This window comes from Gallus gallus, chromosome 8 (genome assembly GCF_016699485.2).
Source record: "Gallus gallus isolate bGalGal1 chromosome 8, bGalGal1.mat.broiler.GRCg7b, whole genome shotgun sequence".
Taxonomy (NCBI): Eukaryota; Metazoa; Chordata; class Aves; order Galliformes; family Phasianidae; genus Gallus; species Gallus gallus.
The window spans coordinates 3,162,392-3,182,492 of record NC_052539.1 but is presented as its reverse complement, the minus strand read 5'-3'; the positions used below and the strand labels follow the sequence as shown (position 1 = coordinate 3,182,492).

The 20,101-nt window shown below is 35.1% G+C and overlaps 1 long non-coding RNA gene across 3 annotated transcripts in view; it reads left to right on the top strand.

Moving 5' to 3' along the window:
• Positions 1-20,101, top strand: part of LOC101750820 — a 571,434-nt gene that overhangs the window by 112,616 nt on the left and 438,717 nt on the right. For all 3 annotated transcript variants that reach the window (XR_006940028.1, XR_006940027.1, XR_006940029.1), the window contains one exon: positions 9,395-9,465. This is a non-coding gene — a long non-coding RNA (uncharacterized LOC101750820). The remainder of the gene's footprint in view (positions 1-9,394; positions 9,466-20,101) is intronic.

Below are 20,101 nucleotides of genomic sequence, written 5' to 3'. Positions count from 1 at the left end.
CACAGAGTAAAAACCTTCCATCTGGCATCTAATCTAAATCTCCTCTCTTTTACTTTTAATCCATTCCCTGTTGTCCTGTCATTATCTTCCTGTGTAAAAAGTTGGTCTCCGTCCCCTTGAAGCATTTTAGAGTGGCCTGAAGGATTGGTTTGGGTTCTGTGATTTGCTTTTTTGAATCCTAAACAGACTGTTTTCATCATAAAATTATAATATCTTAAATGTTTACAGTTTTCCCTCGCCCCAGACACAATGTGATGCTGGATTTTGACCCCAAAATAGCCAATTTACACCCATGATGAATTGATATTCACTAATGGCTGTGCTGACTGCAGGGCCTGAATCATAACACAAGGATGAAAAATTGATGTGCTGTCAATTTTTTTTTGAAATACATCTTCAAATGAAATGCTTTGGAAGAAACTTTCATTAGTATATATTGGTGGTGAGGCATGCCGCTGCATAATGAGGATTAAATACTAAGTAAGAAAGTGCTAAACCTGTACAGTGAGTATTTTTCAAGGAAATTTTCCCCAAATCAGTCAAGTCAATCAGTTTTCACCCATGACTTGAATACAGTCTGATCCACCCACAGAACTGTTTGCTCGTAAGAAATAAACTTCTGCCTTGTTCCAAGGTTTAATGTTTGAGGCTCCAGTCAGTACCGACTAGCTGAAACAGAAATGTGAACTAAAACCACTCTCTGTTATGGGTCAGAGCCTTTTCTCTCCTAATACCATTAAAATGATAACTCAAGGGTGCTTTCAGTTAATGAGGTTATTATGCTATCCTGGATTTGACCTTGGAGTTTATTAGTCACTTAACAAGAAATGAGAAGCTGAGATATGTCTTTGTTGCTGGACACATCTTGAAAAATTTGAGTATAAGAGCCAATCAAAGCAAAAAGATTATGGTGGTGAATTGAAGCATATAAATTTGCATATTAATAGTATTGCTCAGAAAAAAACTGCGCAGTGGTCATGCAAATCTTTTAACTTTGGCTAATAATGGCTGTCTATCAGCTGCAGTGCGAGGATCCACGGGCTACATTCTCACTGAGAAACGCTGGTGTAGCAAATTTGCAAATAGCGAAAACAATTATAGTGCAAAGATATACATAAGAAAACTTCCCTGCATAACTAAGCTCTCATTTGCTGAATATGTCCTTTAATGTTATATTTTAAAACCCTTTCCTTCCTTTTAATGATAGCAACTTTGACTAAACGGGGAAAAAAAAAATAAAAACCATCAAATCCCAGCATTGCTTATGAAATGAAAAACTCCCCATTCATTTTTTTTTTTCTTTAGAAAAACAGAGAAGAATGTTTTGAATACGGCAACAGACTTTGCTGTTGTGAAACTGAGAAAAATTAAAACATAATCTCAAAAGATAAAAAGAAATAAAGTCTTTATCATTAGATGTAAGGGGTCAGAATTTTCTCTTATGTGTGGCACGTGGTGGCCCAGTTGCCCTGGCTATATGGTTTGTTTTCTGTAGAGAATATAAAAGTCTATATTTTCTAAAACTCCAAGGAGAATAAGGAGCAGGTGGAGCAACAGACAAATTTAGCTTTGGGAAACAAAAGACATAATCACATGCTTTTTATTACTTCTGTTTGTGAAATGCTGTAAATGATCTTGATATATTTTTATTTAGAGAAAAAAGTGTTTGTGATTAAAATACCTTCTACGTAATGAATAGGATTGGTTTGCAGAACTCTTCAATAAGCTTTTCTTTATTTAATACTATTTGTTACTACATTATGGTATTATAATTTGTTACTACATTATGGTATTATAAACTGGTTAAGTATATTTTCATAGACAACGTTATAGATGTAAACTCCACTCCATCATCTTGTCCTGACTGTTACACCACCTGGTAAGGGGATGCCTTACCCAGAGATGGTACTGAGATGATGTATGGTAGGGACTCTGAGAAGCAGAATAGGAAAGAGAGCAGGGCTTGAAAAAAGTGCCTGTTGTTACTTCCTATGGTTGTCATTTGTCCTACCAGGTCGCTGAACTTCTCATCTTCAGGAATGCTCTTCATATTTGAAACAATAATGGGCCAAAATCAATACAGGGCTGGATTATCTGCCATTTTTTCCTCTTGGTTCTCACTTTTGAGTACCTTGTCCTTCATATACTCCTAACTACCCTGGGAGCATTAGTTTTCTCTGTCTTTCTGTAATGTAACCAACACCAATAAAATCTAATTTGTGAGAAAGGGAAAGCAGACTTTTCCCTTCTCACAACTGTGCCTCCTTTAATCTACATTCAAATCTAGCTTTTAACAGTATTTCTTAGTGATGTACGTGAGCAAAAGAGTTCCAGTACAGTATATAAAAATGTGAACAGTAAAAAGGAAATCCAGTTGAAAGTCACTTGTGTGCTCTACTGTTCTAACCTCTATATTTAAAGAAGATAAAATGAGCGTTAGTCATTCACGTGGGATTTTAGTCATCCATTATTCAGTTAAACCATTTTGACAGTACCATAATTAAGCTTCAGTTTTTCTTCAGTATTGTTTTTCCAGCATTTTGAAAAGTTATTTAATATTATGATTATGTCCAATAATTTGACAGTAAATAAATATTTCAGATATTCAAAAAAAATTATATATATTCATGAGACTCAGGCAAAGATTTAAACATAACATTATTTTTTATTTTGATCATGTAAAACTGGTTCCAAGTGAGTATATGGTTAAGATAAAAAAGGCAGATAAATTTCCTACTCTTGTACTTTGACTAGGTTAGGCATATAGTTTTGTAATTGACAAATTGCAAACAAAAAATAATTACAATTGAACAGCTGTTTTTAGTTTTCATGTATTGTAGCTTTTACTTTGGTGTGATTTTTTTTTTTTGAGATCTGCAAAAAATAATCTTTGAGAATAGTGAATAACAGTATTTCCTAAAATAAACAAATAGATAAAAATAGGAAAAGAAACATTTTCTAATTACCTGAAAAGTATGTAGGTCACCGTGAAATTAATGCCTCCTATTTATTTCAATGCAAACTGTGACAGAAACATAGAGCACAGTAACACTGTTTAATAGAAGAAATTCTGAGCTAAAAAAATCTGATTTTTCAGCACAGTCACCACCATTAGCTGCTTTGCCTGCAATGAACAATAGCCTACATGCTGTGCTCATGAAAATCTGAATCTGCAGAGTGTGACCCGCTGTTTTAATTACACGATTTTTATTCTCATTTTCATTTGATAATGATATTTTAGGTATCTCTGAATTGTTTTATGAGGTTAGACAAAAGGCAGAATTAATTTCAGTCCAGTGAGAAGAAAAATACCTTGTAAGTTAAAGAACAGTTTAAAGAACTTTTCAGATGTATAGATCTTTTCACTCTCTAGAGGCTCAGGTGACCAAGGCCATATCATCTTTTGAGTTTTTTGAATGTCTTTATCCATACTTCCCAGAAACCAAATAACTAGGCTTTTGCAGTGTCTGTATTGAGTAACTGCACTCAGGAGAATAGTCAAATATGCAAGTCTGCCTAGTAGGAAAATAAGATTTCTGGAATATTTTATCAAATTTGGTAGATGAGTCTGTATGGTCAAAATGACTAATATCAACCTCCCTCTGAGTAAATTCTCAGTTCAAAAGATTTGTTCTCTCAGATGGTAAATCTTAGCTGTCTATCTCTTGTATTAAAATGTTATCAAGTTGTCCTTTAGAGTGTTAGATTATTTTCTTTTAATTTAAAAATAATTTAGAGGTATACATATTTGAAAAAAAATCTGAAATATTGGACGTTTCTTAAAATAAAAATTTCACTTTATTCCTTACATCCTTTCTGTTAAGCTGTACAGTATTTTGGGAATCACGTTATAGTTTTTGAAGTTGAGTGTGAATGTATTTCCATGGCTCATACATAAGTAGAAAAAGACTAGTGTACTGTTGACACTATAACTGCGGTACAACTTTTATTGTGAGACAACATGAGTTTGAAAACAAGTAAAGGATTTTTGTCAGAGTAAAAATCTTGTTTCAGTTTCTGATATTGATTATTATCTGCAATTTGGCAGCAAAGGAACAAATATAGTCCAAGCCTACATTAGCAACCCTACAAATGACTAACTTGGACAGCAATAAATGCTCTATGAACAATTGATTTTCACATGTCTTCTAAGGTGTTAGGATTATGGAAAACTCCACGTTAGCTGCTGAAGAAAGATTTTTCTTGAGGAAGAAAGGAAAGAGATAAAAAATAATGAATGGAAAGACAAGCCCACAAAGAAAGTAGGCAGAACAGCAACTCTCTTAACTTAGATCTTAGCCAAACCTGGGGAAAGTAGTCATGGTGGTGTGATGTTCTCCATCAGATTTTGTTAGCATACCGGTCAGATTTAGGCTACTAAAATATCTGTAATGAATTTGATACCCTGGAAGCTAAGGGAACAGTGGAAGGAGCAGAAAGGCTGCAATACACTTGCTTCAGTCTATTCTCATCCATTCCACATCATAATTCATTACTGAAGTTCCTTTTTTAAGGACATGTAATGATAGTATGAGAATCGTACATTCCCTCATTACTCTACATCTAAGCCTAATTTTCAGCATTCTGATTTCAGTCCATCAGCTTGTAGTGCTCTCATTAGCAGATCCAAGGCAGATACAGTCAAGTTGCTTTCTTTTCCCAGTTGTTTCAGTATCAAACTTTTGCTGACTACAGAAAAGAATTTTATTTAACCAGATTATTACTGCTGATGGCAATGCAGATATCAGACTTGTATGTGAAGTATTTACTGCTGTTGTACTGATGGCTGCTAGGAACATATGATGTTTGTTTTCAGAACTGCTTATTTCTTGGGATGTTTCTGTTCTTTATCTTAACTACTCAGTAAGTTAAACATGTATGATTCATCACTGTAAATAGGTAAAATATTACGGTATTCCTGTCCATCTCTGTAGTACAAGAAAATCGAAGTAAAGACCAACAGACAACTGAAGACATCTGTTATCCTTTAATGACTGGCAACTTGAATTACAGTTTATTATTTGGAATGCCAAATTTTTTATTTACCAGCGTGCACTTCTGACACTTACACCTGAAGTCCTCAATTATATCAAATATATTTTTGATACATGGCATGTTTTAAAAGTAAACAAATTATAATTTTATATATGTTTATGATTTAAGAATTCTTCATACATTTTGTAAAATTAATACATAATGTTGGACTTCATATGTCTTTGTACTTCAGCACTACGCTTGTTAACAGTTTGTTTTTGGTGTACAGTACAGAAAGCCATACGGAAAAAGCAAGTTAATCTAAAGAATAGAAAAGCAAAATGCAACATTTTCTCTATATTCTTCAGGTGATGTTTCTGGAAGCTTAAGTACTTACTGCCTGTTATTCTCCCACTTTTCTCCCTGAAATTCCATCTCAAACTAAGTATTTGTAAGCTAAAAATGTGCTAGAGATCCTGGTAGTAAAAAAAAAAAAAAAAAAAAAAAAAAAGAATGTTTAAATTGATTTCTCCATTCACTTTGTGGTTTTGTTTTTTAAGAGATCTATGCATTTTGATCAGTCTGCCAGCAATTTCCAGCAGCTATGTACATGAAGGACGCTTATCTGTAACACTTATCTCTAATTGACAATAGTGTCCAATTAATTATAAGATCAAGCCTTGACTGTGAATATAGAAGATATACACTTCTGAAACTGTAATGTACTTTTAATTTATGCCATCAAAAATATAATATTATTTTTCACATGCAAGTTTCAACCTGTAACTTCATATTTGCTTCTCTCCCAGGTCAGTGGTTATTGGCTCAGTGAAAAAATTTCACTTAGCAAAAAAGAATACATTGGAGACAATGGAAGTTTTGTTAACAGATATAGAATCATAGAATGGCTTGGGTTGTTAGGGACCTCAAGGATCAATCATATTTCAGTTATCATATCACCTGCTCTGTTGTTTTATCAGAACTATCTTTTTTGTAAGTGTTGTTACATTTTTACTGGCTGAATTATAGAAATACATATCCGATCTTTCAAAACGTCTCTTCTTACCCTGGCTCTTGTGATAACAAATATTTACCCTTTCACAAACACTGCTGGTAATGCGGTGCCAATAATTGTTAGGCTTTATAATTAGATGGGTGCTCTGGTTTTAGATAAAGCATCCAGTTTCCCACTTAGTGTAAGGATTGTGGAAAAAAAAAAAAGAATCAGGTCACCAGTGTGACTGTTTAATAAATAAATTATAAATTTAAGAGCCTCTTGTTAAATAACGACTTGGTAAATGACGCTTTTTCTAATGAATAATTTCATTACCGCTCAGCATTGTTCGGAGAAAGGCTGAAAATGTAGATAGGTCATGTGAGAGAAAGGAATAGAAAATGACCAGACATACACTGTTAAGATGACTTTTCTTCTTGCAGAGCAAAAAATAACTATTGACCTTCCATTGACCTGGGAGGGAAGTTAATATAAAGTTGCAAGTTGAAACCATAGTAATTATTTTGAGTGAACAGCTAAGTAAAAGAAGGGGAGATGATTCATAGTACTTTCTCTGACTCAAACACTGTATTATGAAATCGTAAAGAAACCAAACAGAGAGGCAGGAAAGTGCACATTTGTAGTGAGATTACATGTAGTTGCTAATGGATTATGGACTGTATGTAAAACTCATACTTAAAGCTTATATGTTAAACACCTTTTTCAGTTGGAGGATAAGATCTCCTCATAGGTGAGGAGGACATTTGCAAATGACGGGTGGAAAGGCAATGTTACAGAATGAGCAGGTTAGGGAGGAGTCTGTAGCAGAAATGGTTTTAGGACTGTGAGGTGTTTAGGAGCTGATAAACAAGTGTAATCATGCTAGGGAAAGCAAGCTATCTGTGAGGGCTGGACTTCAGTGGACTTCATCAAGGTCTGAGTCAGAATCAGAGTTCCCTGAAAAATTACCTTGAAAATGGGGGAAATAATTTCTCTGACCCTATGCTAAAGGCAAGTTTGGTAGTCACAATTATTCTCTCAATTTGTACTAGCTCATAGCAGGGTTTATTTATTTCATTTTATTTTTTTGCAAATGTGTCTCTGCTTGTTAAATTTGAGAATTGTTTTTCCCTTAGATACATAATAGCTTTCCCAAGGGCTAAAGTACAAATCTAAATTGGATGCACACTCACTACTCATCAAGAAATTTTGGCAAGAGGCCACTGGGGAGTTGTCCACAGTTAGTGGAATTGCTGCATTTTAGATTCCACATTAATGCTTTCTGGGTATATTTCCTATTGGGAAGTTTGCACTGCTTGAGAAACCACATAATTTTAACAGAAATACATTTTGCTTTCATTCTCAATGAATAATCAGCAGACTTTCCTGTCCCTTGTGTGACATCTCATAATATAATGATGATTTTCTTTGAATGATTTTCCTAGAATTGTAGGGGAAAAAAAAAGGGGGGGCTGGGAGAAGTCTAATTAAGAAAAATATGTCATAGAGAAAATATTGGCATATACTTAAAATTTCTGGTTTTATGTAAGATAATTTGACTTTTCTTTTTTAAGATGAAACCATTTTTATTTCATAACTTGAACATAATCCAGTGATATGATGTAGTTGTTGAATGATCTGCTTCAAAGAATTAATGAACAATAACTATTTCTTTTAATTAGTTGTATGTATTTTTTGTTTTACTTTTGCAAGATTATGCTTCATTTTTATACTGTTTAAATAAAATCTGACATCTGATATCTATAGGATGTAAAGAGGTTTAACTCACAGCTTATTTATTCTGTAATGTGCTATGAACCCAAACAAAGGCCTATAAAACAATAAACATTTGAAAGAGGTATTCTATGTTGTTAGTAGCTGTTGGCATTTGTTGTAGACCAATTTTAAGGGAAAAAATATAGCCTTATAAATTGAGGTAAGCAAATGATTCAAAAGAAGAAACTGCACTAGATGCCTCAGATTTAAAAGAGCTGTATACTTTATTAAAAACTGATAAAATAGGGAAACAACAACGAGGCTGGAAATCAAACTAGCTTTCATCCTGTTAAACTTGTATCTGAAAGGCACGAGGTGCTCATTGCTCTGAAAATGGTGACATGAAGGGTGGGTGGTGATTTGTATCCCCAGCAAACAAAGGTGCTCTGCTCTGACAAGCAGTTAAGGAAAAGCAGTGTGCCAAAAAAAAGTAAGTACTGATAAAAAAAATACAAATAAGTCAAGGTGAAAAATCCAAGGCCCCATACATCTCATGGGAGTTTTGATGACAACTGAAATGCAATTATCTTTACAAGGTCTGTGTGCTAAATCAATTAACAGTGCCATTCATAACATCACTACAGTTTTGTTTATGAATTCTGCCTCTTTTTGTTCAGTTGGTTTGCTATGGTGTTATCACAGGGCAAAACAATGGGTTTAAATAACGTTGTTATTAACTGTTTCTGGAATCAGAGTTGCCAGTAGTTTCATTTTACTGAAACCCAAGTATAGCATCACTGTTGTTTCCTGCTCCTGTATCTGACGTGAAGTTCTCAAGTCAGATTTATTTATTTTTATATTTATGTACTATAACATATCTGGTATTTGATAGTTTAATTTGGACTAAACTGAGTTTTCACAGAGATCACATTATACTTATTGAATTTGAAAAGATCTGCTTATAAAAATATAAAGCAGTAATTCTTTTTCTCAGTCTTCGCCAAACTTGAGAAGGAAAGTGTAGAAGGCCTCAGAAGTTTCCTCATTTCTGTCCTGATCTCTGAACCGCAGCAGATCAAAAATGTTTTTGATGTAAACATATATTTTATGATAGAAATGCTTTTCTTGTTTTGTTGCAGCACATAACTATTGAAATGAAACATCAGATTACAGGAAAAGCAGTGCTTTATTTGTTGCTTTGTTTCTATGGGCTTTTCCTTTTTTTCAGAACAACTATGAAGGCAGGACTACTTACACATATACTTTCATCAGATAACTTGTTTAGTTTTGTGTGAAATTAGCCCTAATAGATAAAGGGAAGATGCAAAGACCTTAAACCTGAGGCCTGGAAATACTCCCACAGTTTTCCTGAAGGACAGAATATCTGCATTAACTTTCTACCTATTTTTTCTCAAGACTTTGAAGCCAAATTTATTTGTCATAATTATCTGCCATGTTTTTTTGGGAATGCATAGCAAATGCAAACTTGTTGCTGTGTTATCAGTTCTGCTACCAGTACTTCTACTGATAGGCATTTTCAGGAAGTACATCAAACGTTTGATTTTTCTATTTGCATTCTTTCATATATGTGTGATACTGGAAAGAAACCAATGCTCACTGCCATATACTGTGTTGTACTCATGATGCTTCAGCACATCTGCAGTCAAAACTTTGGTGATTTCATAATGAGCAGACTTTACTATTTTGCAGTTCCAAGCTAAGGAGAGAGAAGTGAGGGAAAGGAGGTACAAAAAACAGAGACTGCATCTCCACATCCAGTGGTGAGTACATTTGTGCATTTCTGCTTTGGGCTCACAGCTGCTTTTTCCCCTTCTATTTCATCTACGACCTAACACTGAATTTTCCATCTTTCTCTACTGAGAAAACTTGATTGCTTTGACTTGAATTTTAAGGACATAGATGGAGTCATGAACTTCATGATGTTGGACTGATAATAGCTTGTAGTCTGTAGAGGCTGAGAAAGGGGTAGGAGTAGTATGAACCCTTGGTATTGGCATTAAGCATGGATAGTGGAGTTGTTAGGATAGATTTTATTTTTCCACTGATACTGCATGGAAGAGTTATTATAGAAATGCAGACTAGATAAATATGTTTTTTCACCTGATGGATTAAATAAGCTATAGTCACAACAGCTTTCCATTAGAGTTAGGACTGAGGAAAAAAGTCTCTTCCTTCAGATTCATATAACATATTTCGTAGGACCATATATCTCACAAAGAGCAAAAAATCTTCAGCATAATGGACTTCATTAAAATTTAAATCTTTAAAAATGGCATGTGGATCTCCTCCAAATATTTACTTCCAAAAATGTTATTCTTACATCCTCTAGTGAAAGACTTTTCCTTCTCCTTGTATTTTTTTTCTTCCTTCCTTCCTTTCTCATTTTTCCTTTCTTCTTTTTGAGATATTTTATTCTCTTGGCTCATATTATATGTGCTGCAGATAAAGAAGTTGTTGCTGATACTATATAGATTACAAAACTCTGAATCTGCTCAAAATACACTGAAGCATTCCCCATGTCTAACATATTTCTTATGTTGATATTCTCAAATGGAGCTGAGTAGGGGAAGAAAAAAACACTTCTGGAAAAGTGTTTCTATAGAAAAAATAAATCCTCCTGTAATTCTTCTTTGTCAATGATAAAGTAATAGAAGGCTGGTTCAGGGTTTATGAAACCAAGGTTCTCTTTTTCAGCCTTTGAAGTTTGCTTTTCTACTCCTCAAAGCTTATTGAATTTAAGCATTTACCAAGACTGGCCAGCTGATGCTGCAGGTACATTTGGTAGGTGAGCCAGGCTAATGGGTCCCTGCATCTAAGGAGTCACAAATCTTGCTCTTGCCCATATGGTCCCCCCTTTGCTGCTACTGATGTTTACCTGGCCCATTTGTGTGCTTTTCAAATCACTAACAACCAACAAACTTCTTTCCCTTTAGTAGCCTATGTGCTGATTCAACAGAGTGGCTTGGCTCACTAAGAGGGGGGCTGAGTGTCAGAGACAGCTGAAGGAATAAAGAGTTAGAGCTCTCAGTCATTTTAGGAAGTTGTGCTTGCCTATGTATAGTAGCTGTTAGAATGCTTTTTTGTTTCCAGCAGGAAAGATGGGCTTATTCTCATTCCATTTCTTCCTGTTAAAGATCAAACATTTCAACCTCTCGTATCATGAAGTTGTTGACTGCTCTGCGGTATGTGCATTCTTACTCTCTTATTTTGATTTAGAGAACACATTCCAGACTGGGGAAGATTTTTTTCCTTCTTTTTTTTCCCCACAAGAACATTTCTAGAAAAAGTTCTGAAACCTATGTTTTCTGATGGGGGCTGGGAGGGCCCCCTTGGAGCATTCTCAGATTCACAGCCAATTAGATTGCTATTCATTTTTGGCTCAATGTTTAGGTACTTTGCATCTCATATATAACAGTAGTCACAGGTTATGAGATAGGATAGGAGAGAATTTGCTCTATCAAATATTCTTATTGTGCTCTTTGTGTCTGTTGTAGTTTCCAGGGAGATAAACAGAAGGCATTGTGTATGGAGCAACCTACATAATTAACACTGGGTAAACGGTTATTGCTTGTATGCTGTAGCACACAGACAGTAATTGCATCTGACAAATAGAAGAGGTATAATTTCAAATCTCAAACACATATAGCCTTACATAAAATATATATCACACAGACCTTTTCAAGGTTTGCTATACTAGTAACAGAGATTTGCAGTGCCTTTTACTCTCTTCCTTAAAAAGAAAAAAAATCTTGAGAGTTATAGTTGGCTTGCTTTTTATTGCAGTGTGAGCTCAAAAAGATCTTGTTTCCTCTGGAGACTGTGAGCAGTTACATATCATTGCAGTTGGGAATTGTTTTCACTAAGCTGTCTCTTAGTTATGATATATAATACACCATTTTACCTAAATCCTGGAGTTGCTGGTACTTTTTACGTGGCAACAACTAAGAATCATATGTCAGTAATTTATAACCACATCAGTGAATCACTGGACCACAGCTGTAGTTTGCAATATCACTTTTCAGTGATTAACAGGTCTGATAGCATGCTTTTCCATTGCATCTCACAAAATCTGTGGGTTGCTGCAGAAATTATTACATGTTCAGACACCACATATATTCGTGCATTACAGGAAGTGTGAAGAATATCCGCTGCAAGACATTTACTTCATTTCAGTATTCTGAATGCAAAGCTCACTTTTTCATCAGCGTACTATGTCAAGGGATCCTATCACATTAAATAAACAGCATTAAAGATTGTACTGGCTGTATAACAGGCCTGTTTGACAGTGAAAGATTTTAAAATGCCTTCTTTACCTAGAAAAAAAAATGAATACATGCACATTTTATGGGCCAAATGACAAACTATGATGATTAATAGGCCTATTTAAGTGAATAATTGTCCTGTGTACTGTACAAGTTTATGTTGTACAATGGCTATATATGCAGCAGCTGACAAACCTCTTCTATGGAGATGTAAAAGACAAGAATTGGTAAAAATAACAAAACACAGCTGAGCCAGGCCAAGCTAAGAGTAAGCCTGCAGCATATTTCAAATGACCTCAATGAAGTGGAGAGGATTTATTGACATCTGAAGGCTTCCAACACCCTCTCCCAACTTTATTTCAAAGTCTTTCTTGATTTACTGTAGAATGTCATGTTTTAAAGACCTAAATTAATCCTAGTGAAACAAATCAAGGCAAATTTTCTTTGTTCTGTACAAGGTCTTGATTGATAGATTTCTATTTTTTCTTGCTTAGGAAGGAATTAGTGTGGCTATCGTAGGTATAAGGGAATTGGAATTTATGTGATAAATGCTTTCATTTCTGTCTTACTTTTCATTTCCTGAGCACTGTGGTGGGAATTACTCACTCACTGCATAGGCAACTGTCATGGTGCAGGTGGGGTCATCAATTAGTGGTGACATAGTAAATTGATCTGTGTTTAACTGGGTTTTATCAGATTTATTTTTAACCCTAGCATTGACGTGGGTTATATGAGTCTCTATTTTGCTTTCGTCTTATAACATTCTCTGTTGCAATATATGTGCTACTTGATACACTTTATAGTATAACTGTGCATCTTTTTAAAGGTTCTTTATGGTTTTTTTTTTGTTGTTGTTGTTGAATATTTGTCAGTTTTGCTGTTTTTTCTTTACGAATATAGTCTGCCAAAAACCTGCCAATCCTTGGTTCCTGCCAAGTTACTCATTTGACAGTAGTGGAGGCATTCTGGTATCTGTGGTTGAAGGATCCAGAAATACATTGCCTTTCTATCTTTGTAGTTAAAAGTTACAATAATTTTAGAATAAAGGAGATCTCACTGGTTTTTATTTCCATTATTAAGAACACTATATATACGTTACAGTATTGTTCTAAGAAATTAGTGAAATAGCTAATATAATAATAGTTTATATATATATTATATATATATAATATTATATATGTTGTGTATATATATATATGTAAAAAATAATAGTTAATAATTAGTGAAAAACTAGTTACTTGGCCAGATTCTTCAAGAAGACTTATATAGGGTCAAATAGAACAAAAACCGTTTCCCTTGTGTTAACGTAGTGCCAGTGTAAACAAGAATACAAGAAAAGGAGGACAAGAAAGCTCACAGATTGAATTAAGGGCTTGCCTATTGCTGCTGTGGACAAAACAGACTTACCCTGGTGAACATTAACTTTTCAACAGTTAAAATAGATTTTGGTGTTGAGAAAGAATAAAAACTCACTTTTCCTTCCCACCTTTTTTTTTTTTTTTAACTCCTTCATTCCAGTCTTCTCTATCCCCACCCTGAGATTAGAGTGTATTTATCCTAAATTAATCTCCTGAGGATATGAAATAATGTGGGTTTTTGTTTGTTTGGTTGGTTGGTTGGTTGGTTTTTTTTTTTATGGCATTTATGAACACTTTAATGGCATTTATGAGCACTTGAACTCACAGAAAAATATTGTCAGGCTAAGTTTCTGGCCTTCCTTCAGCCACTTTAAAGTTGCTGCTATTTCATTTAGTATATTGTATGCTAACCAACTGCTTTAATAATTAATTGATTTGTGTGTTATCTGAGTTATGGTGAGAATGAGTTCATAAGCTTATGTCACTCAAGTTGGAGTCCATGCCAAAGACAGTAGTTGTGCTTCATGGGAGTAACAGAAGTGCAGTGGTAAGATCTGAGTCTCTGAACTGAGTAAAAAGAACCTAAAAATCTCCTGAAATGTATGTCTATTATTAGCTACTAGTGGAACACAAGTTTCCTTAGGGCTTAATTCAAAATCCATTGAAATTGATGTAAGGATTTCCAGGTTTAGATTAAGGTCACAATCACACGTTTGTGATAAGAAACTGCAAAATCACTTTCTTTTTTGTCTTGGCTTCACTTGTATAAAGTACAAATGTCATCAGTGCATTTAATATCTCTAAAAATACTTTAAAACACAACTTCCTGAGAAGGAAAACCTAATGCAAATAGAAAAAGAATAAAAGTAAATGGCCAGTAAGCCTGTGATGACCTTACAGACACTTCCTATCATTCAGATCAGCTTTTTTTTTCTTTCTTTTTTTTTTTTTTTTGAGGCCTTTTGGCAACAATAAAGACAACTAGATATAATCTTCAGATAACATGTGTCCCTGAGGCAATACAGAGTGTGCAGTCTGCAGAAAGAAATGAAATAACTTTCTTAAAATGTTTTGTTACAAAAACTTGTTTTTACAACATACATATATATAACCCATAATTGTGTGGACTGGCACACATAATGCACTGCAAGCAGCATTTCTGTTTCAGTCATCTTGACGCTATTGCCATTTCAGAGTTACAAGGCATTATGAGATAGTACTATATAAATTTGCCCAAGCATTTCCTGTAGATTTATGAATATGCTGAAAACACATATTTTTATTCAGAGATAGAACTATAGGGTTTTTTTTTTCAGTCTAAGATTCTCACATTTTCATCTGGTTTTACTTTTTCATTTTAGCAGACTTTAGTGTAGGGCAATGGGATGAGAAGTCTGCCTTTTTCTTACACACGTACCCTTCCCCTGCTTATGCTGTTAGTCAGTCCCTTCTGAGGAAAACACTGCAGGATTTTCCATCTCTTATCCAGTAAATGGAAAACAGTGTTGAAATCTATGTTGTGGGGTCATGAGAGGCACAGTGTGAAGGATAACCTATCAAAGGTTTATAGGAGAGTATACAGTTTGTGAGGGCTTCTGTCTCAGTGTTACTTGCCTTATCCACACTGGGGAAAAAGGTCACTCTAACTTCATATTTGGTTGTGTTTTGTGCTTAAGTTGAGAATGTGTTATTTTAGTGGAAACTAATAGTATTTTTTTGGCATATACAAGGGAGAGAAAGTTTTTTTCTTAATCCTGTTAAAGTATTGGCCTTTTTTTTTATGAAACACATCTGAAATAGCAGTGGGGGACTTAATATTGACTATTTTGCAGGGAATATTTTACTGAGTTTCACTGCGATGTAAGATGAAAATCAACTTCTAAATATGGGCTCTTAGGATAATGGAGGTTCTCCTGATCTGCTGAGCTGTGCCCAGGTAAACCACATCAGTGATGGCACCTCTGCTTCCCTGGTACTTTGGTTTGCTTGCACATTTGACAGTGATTCTTGCTTAGTTTGTGATTCTAATCTGATTTAAGATAATTAAATTAAAGAAATTAATATACCACATTTATGACACTTGACAGGTGTAGGTGAGCAGATTTGTTGCATAAGAATATACGTTTATTGTTTACATACGAGTTTTCAGAACTAGAAATTACCCTCTGATATCAGCTGATATCCTGCAGTTGTATTCCAGATCTTTCAGGAAGTTCTTGCAGCTATGTTTGATTTCTGTATGGAGATAGAACTGACTGAGAAATATCACCTCACATCCACTCAGTCTTAGAGAGGAAAAAAGTCACTTGACGTCTTGTGTCATATAGTCCTCCTGTTATTTTGACAATGATAGATTTAGAAAAGACAGATGAACTGTCGATGCGCAGAGTTTCTTGAAGGAAGGAAGGAGAGTAGAAAAACAATACAAAGACATTGGGGAAAAAAAAAGTAATAAAATAACATTAACAGAGTGTCCATACAGGATCAGAGATGTATGTTTATTAGGACCAGGATGCTAATTTAAAACTGTAAAGGTCTTCGCTTTGTGACACAAATATCTTTTTATTAAACTCTAATGTAAGTAATGTAATTAGTGTGAATATAAAGTGCAGGGGGGAGTTAGCTGCTCAGCCTGTAAGTTGGAACTTTTCAAGGTTGTGCCCAAGTATACAAATTAAAGTTTGCAACAGATACAGCGTGCAGCCTAGCAAAAATCAATAACCTCAACAGATCACATTACACAGAGTTATGTGAATGCCAATTAAGTAAATAAATGGACATAATGAGATGTTGTCAAGGAGAGGTCTTAAAAGGAAATAAAAATGACTGAGGATGGAGAATGTAGGTTATAGGAAAAAAGGCAAGAATTCAGACAGAACTATCATGTCGGACTGGTTAGTAATCAAGGCACATTTGGATAATAAACACATCAGAGAGGTCTGCAAATCTGCAACCACATCCAGACTGCTCTGAAAGATGACTTCAGAAGTTAATTTATGCAAGCAATTTGTTCTCTAGTTCAAAATGACACAAAATATTAAAGACTATTTACAAGCCGACTGTGGCATAGATTGTCAGTGTGGAGAATGATAAAAATATTCATCTGGGAAGAACATTTCACTTGGGCAAAAATACATAAGATGGTAATGCACAAGCATAAGATGCATAGTTCAATATGCTCCTGTGATGTTTCTGAAGGAAGGAGAAAGGAAGGAATGCCTAAAACTTGAATACCTCTGCTTTTCCTTTGGTTTCACTGACATCCAGAGATGCTGTGTCCCATGACTACAGCTTAGGCAGAGATATTCTAGGTTCTGTGTTGTCTGAACACCTGTCAGATGGAAAATATCTCGTCTGTGCCCTCTCCTCCTTGACTGTTTTAGTATTCCTTTAGTTTTCCTGGGATGCCACAATCCTTCCCTTAGTTTTCATCAGTTCTCCTTTCTCAGTGCAGTTCCTCAGGTTTGTAGTATAAAATCAATTCAGCCTGGAAGAGGACTTGCTATTTTCCTATTCCATTCTTTTTCCTTTTTCCTTCTGACTGTTACAGCACACATTTTTCTCCCCCCTCTCTCTTCAACGGAAACTTCATTTCTGTCTGGTTCGGTAGTTACTCAGGTTCAGTAACATTGCAGATGGAACTCTAAGCAGTAACATTTTTTCCTTTTTCTCTGTAGACACCTTTTTTTTTTACCGTTCCCCACCAGTGGTTGACCCGTAGATTAGGAGAGGTTATGCAGGAAAAGTTCAGTGAGGGCTTACTGCTTTAAACTGCAGAAGCCTTTCTAAGGAGCTCCAACCAGAAAATTTACTGCGTCAAACAGCTCCTTACATTCACTGAGCAAAATCTTGTCACTCACTAGCAAAAGCATTTGGCATTTTTCAATACCTGAAAATCTTACAAAGTAGTATTTGGGAACCATTACTTTGCAATCCAGCTACTTGTAAATTTTCTTCCTGAGATGTATTGCTACTTTTTAGGTGTAGTGTTTTTGCTTTTTCTCTAGGCATATTTATAGTATGTATTCCCATGTTCATTTTGTGTAATATATGTTATCAAAGAATAATGTGTTTTTGATCCTGTAACATAAGCAGTGCCTCTTTTACTCCTTAAAGCAGTATGAATTTTATTCAAATGTTGTAAAGAAAGCCCATGGAGAATACTTTATTTTGAGACCATTTCTAACAAGCCTCTTGCAGCGTCCCTATCTTCTATGTAATAGCTTATCTTTACAGTGTTAAAAAAATGTATTTTATATCTTTCAGTCTATCTATCTTATCTTCCTTTACCTATTAGATCTCAGAGTTCCTGCCAGTATATCTGGAAAAATGTTTTTGGCTTCTGAGAGTGCACCTCAAGAAATGGAAAGTATTACATTCTTATGTTGTATAGGAAATTTGTCTCACAGCAAGGCAGGAGAGACTTGGAAAGTTGCATCTGAGTGATCCAAAAGTAGCGCTGAAATGCTATTTCAGCTCTCCAGGAAGATGAAAGAGCTTTTTACTTTCTTGCTACTATTATAATTTCAGAGTGACAAGTGATAAAAGCGGCACTGGGCCGAGTGCCTCCCACAGTTTTTAACAGCATTTCTGAACCATATGTAATGCTTTCCTTATTGATAAAAGTGCAGAAGGTAAGTTGTTCATTCTAAAAAATGGAATTTTGGAGGTTATGCTTCGCTCTGCAACTTGACGTGCACAAAGGCACAAGCAATTAGCTGTACAGACATCAATAACATGCACAGATCCCTTTATTCATAGCTATTTGAACGCCAGTTAGTTTGAACAGATAAACAGAGATAATGATAAACTGTCAGTCCAAGCGTTTGGAAGGCAGGTAATGATGACAACAAAAGAAAGGAAATGAACTGAAGTGGGAGAATAAAAGAATTATAAAAACTTTTGAGTATACTGACACTTGCCAGCTGACTTTGAAGTATATTTTGAAGAGGACAGTAGCATGATGAATATATGGAACAAAGCCCACACAGGTGACAAAAACGTAAACATACTTCTTACTTGAAAGTATCTGAAATCAATTTGGGCCCAATTTTTTAACTTGAGCAGACTCTTTGTTTTCTCCTCCAAACTATTGTATTCCATCTACTACCGTTTGTCGTTTCATTTATTAGACATACTGATAAGGCAGTCCTTATTAATAGTATTGAGTCTTAAAGACTACAGTATAAGTGTGAAAATGGTGACATACATTCTGTGTAACAAAATAGACTGGTTGATGGCATAAACAAGCTACACAGTTTTACTGTTATTACTTAAGGTTCCAGCATGGTAAAAAATGAATTTAATAATGATTCTGAGAGTTCCTTCTTTTGACACACACAGTGTCTCTAACATGTCAAGATTCTTTTTTCCTTACATTCCTATAAACCATTCTGTAGATATTTACCCCTGCAAGAGGAAAAGTTGTCCATATTGAAGGATTTAACTTTTTTTTTTCTTCCAAAACCATACTTCTATTTGTCACCATGCATTTTTTTCTGTCTTTGGAACAGTGGTACTCACTGCAAGGTCCTGGACTGTGTAATAGCCATGAATAGTCCTTAGAGGATGCTTATGTGCGATCATTATGTTACAGAACGACCATCACTGTACATGGGGGTTTCCTCTAAAGGCAAGTCAGAAATCATAAAACTGCCTATAACAAAATGATGGACAGAAAACACCAGCTGCAGGGATGTGTCTTAAACTTGCCTCACTCAGGTCTGCCTGTTGCTGAGCAGCTCAGTCATCCAGAAAGGATGATAGAATCTGTTATGCAGGGAAAAATAGGAAGCACGTACTTCACATTCTGGAGCAGAATAATTTACTTTCATTTGTGGTTACGTGGAAACATCCCACTGCAGGGACTGTTAAATCTGCATTTAGTACTGATAAAAATACAACACTAAATGATTTAAGAAGGGTAAAGCGAACAGAGAACCACATTGATTTTTATTTCCTTGATATGCTATAGTTTCATACAGAAATAAGAATTAAAGTTGGACTGTAACCCCTTCCTCATAGGCTAGATTTAGAAGTTCTGTAGGAGACTTCGATTAAAAATCAGCTAAATCTGGAATTTGTCTGAATAATTTGATAGGACATTATAAAAAATAATGTAACCTCCCAGTTCATCCGTATTTGTTAATGTCAGATATAATTATTCATCCAATTTCCATCCATCTATCTCATTTATGTTCAAGGGTGGAACCTCAATTATTTCTTTTCATAAAAGGTTTTTAGCACACTATTTAAAACTCATTGAAATGGGAAACATTAACATTATTCACATACAAATGGACAGCGGGAGGTGAGGAGGGTAATGCTGGCAAATTTCCAAAGGCTTTGTAGTGCAGGTCAAACAGACACTTAGCATGTGAGGTCTATATTTAACAGTACTTAGCGCTGGACAAATATTGGGTGTTTCAACAGTTAGCCTTTATCTATGAAGCTCTCTGCTTGTAATGGGAAATAGCATAAATCAGGTGTTTGCTAAGAAAGTTGCACTGGAGTGAATGGTGATGTTCCTCTCCTGCCTCCAACAGTGGCCTGGAGTTGGCCCCAGTGCTGAGGGGTTCCTACTGCTTCAGATACGTTTCTTGTTGGACACAATTGGTGTTACTATGAATCAACCTTCTTAAATGCTGTGCATCAGTCTATTTGAAGGAGACAGTAACATTCCTGCACTTCTTTTTAACAAATTGATTTTTCACTGCCTTGCTTTGCACCATGTACATGTGAAACAAGCTCTGAGGTCGATGCAGGCTCTCCATGCA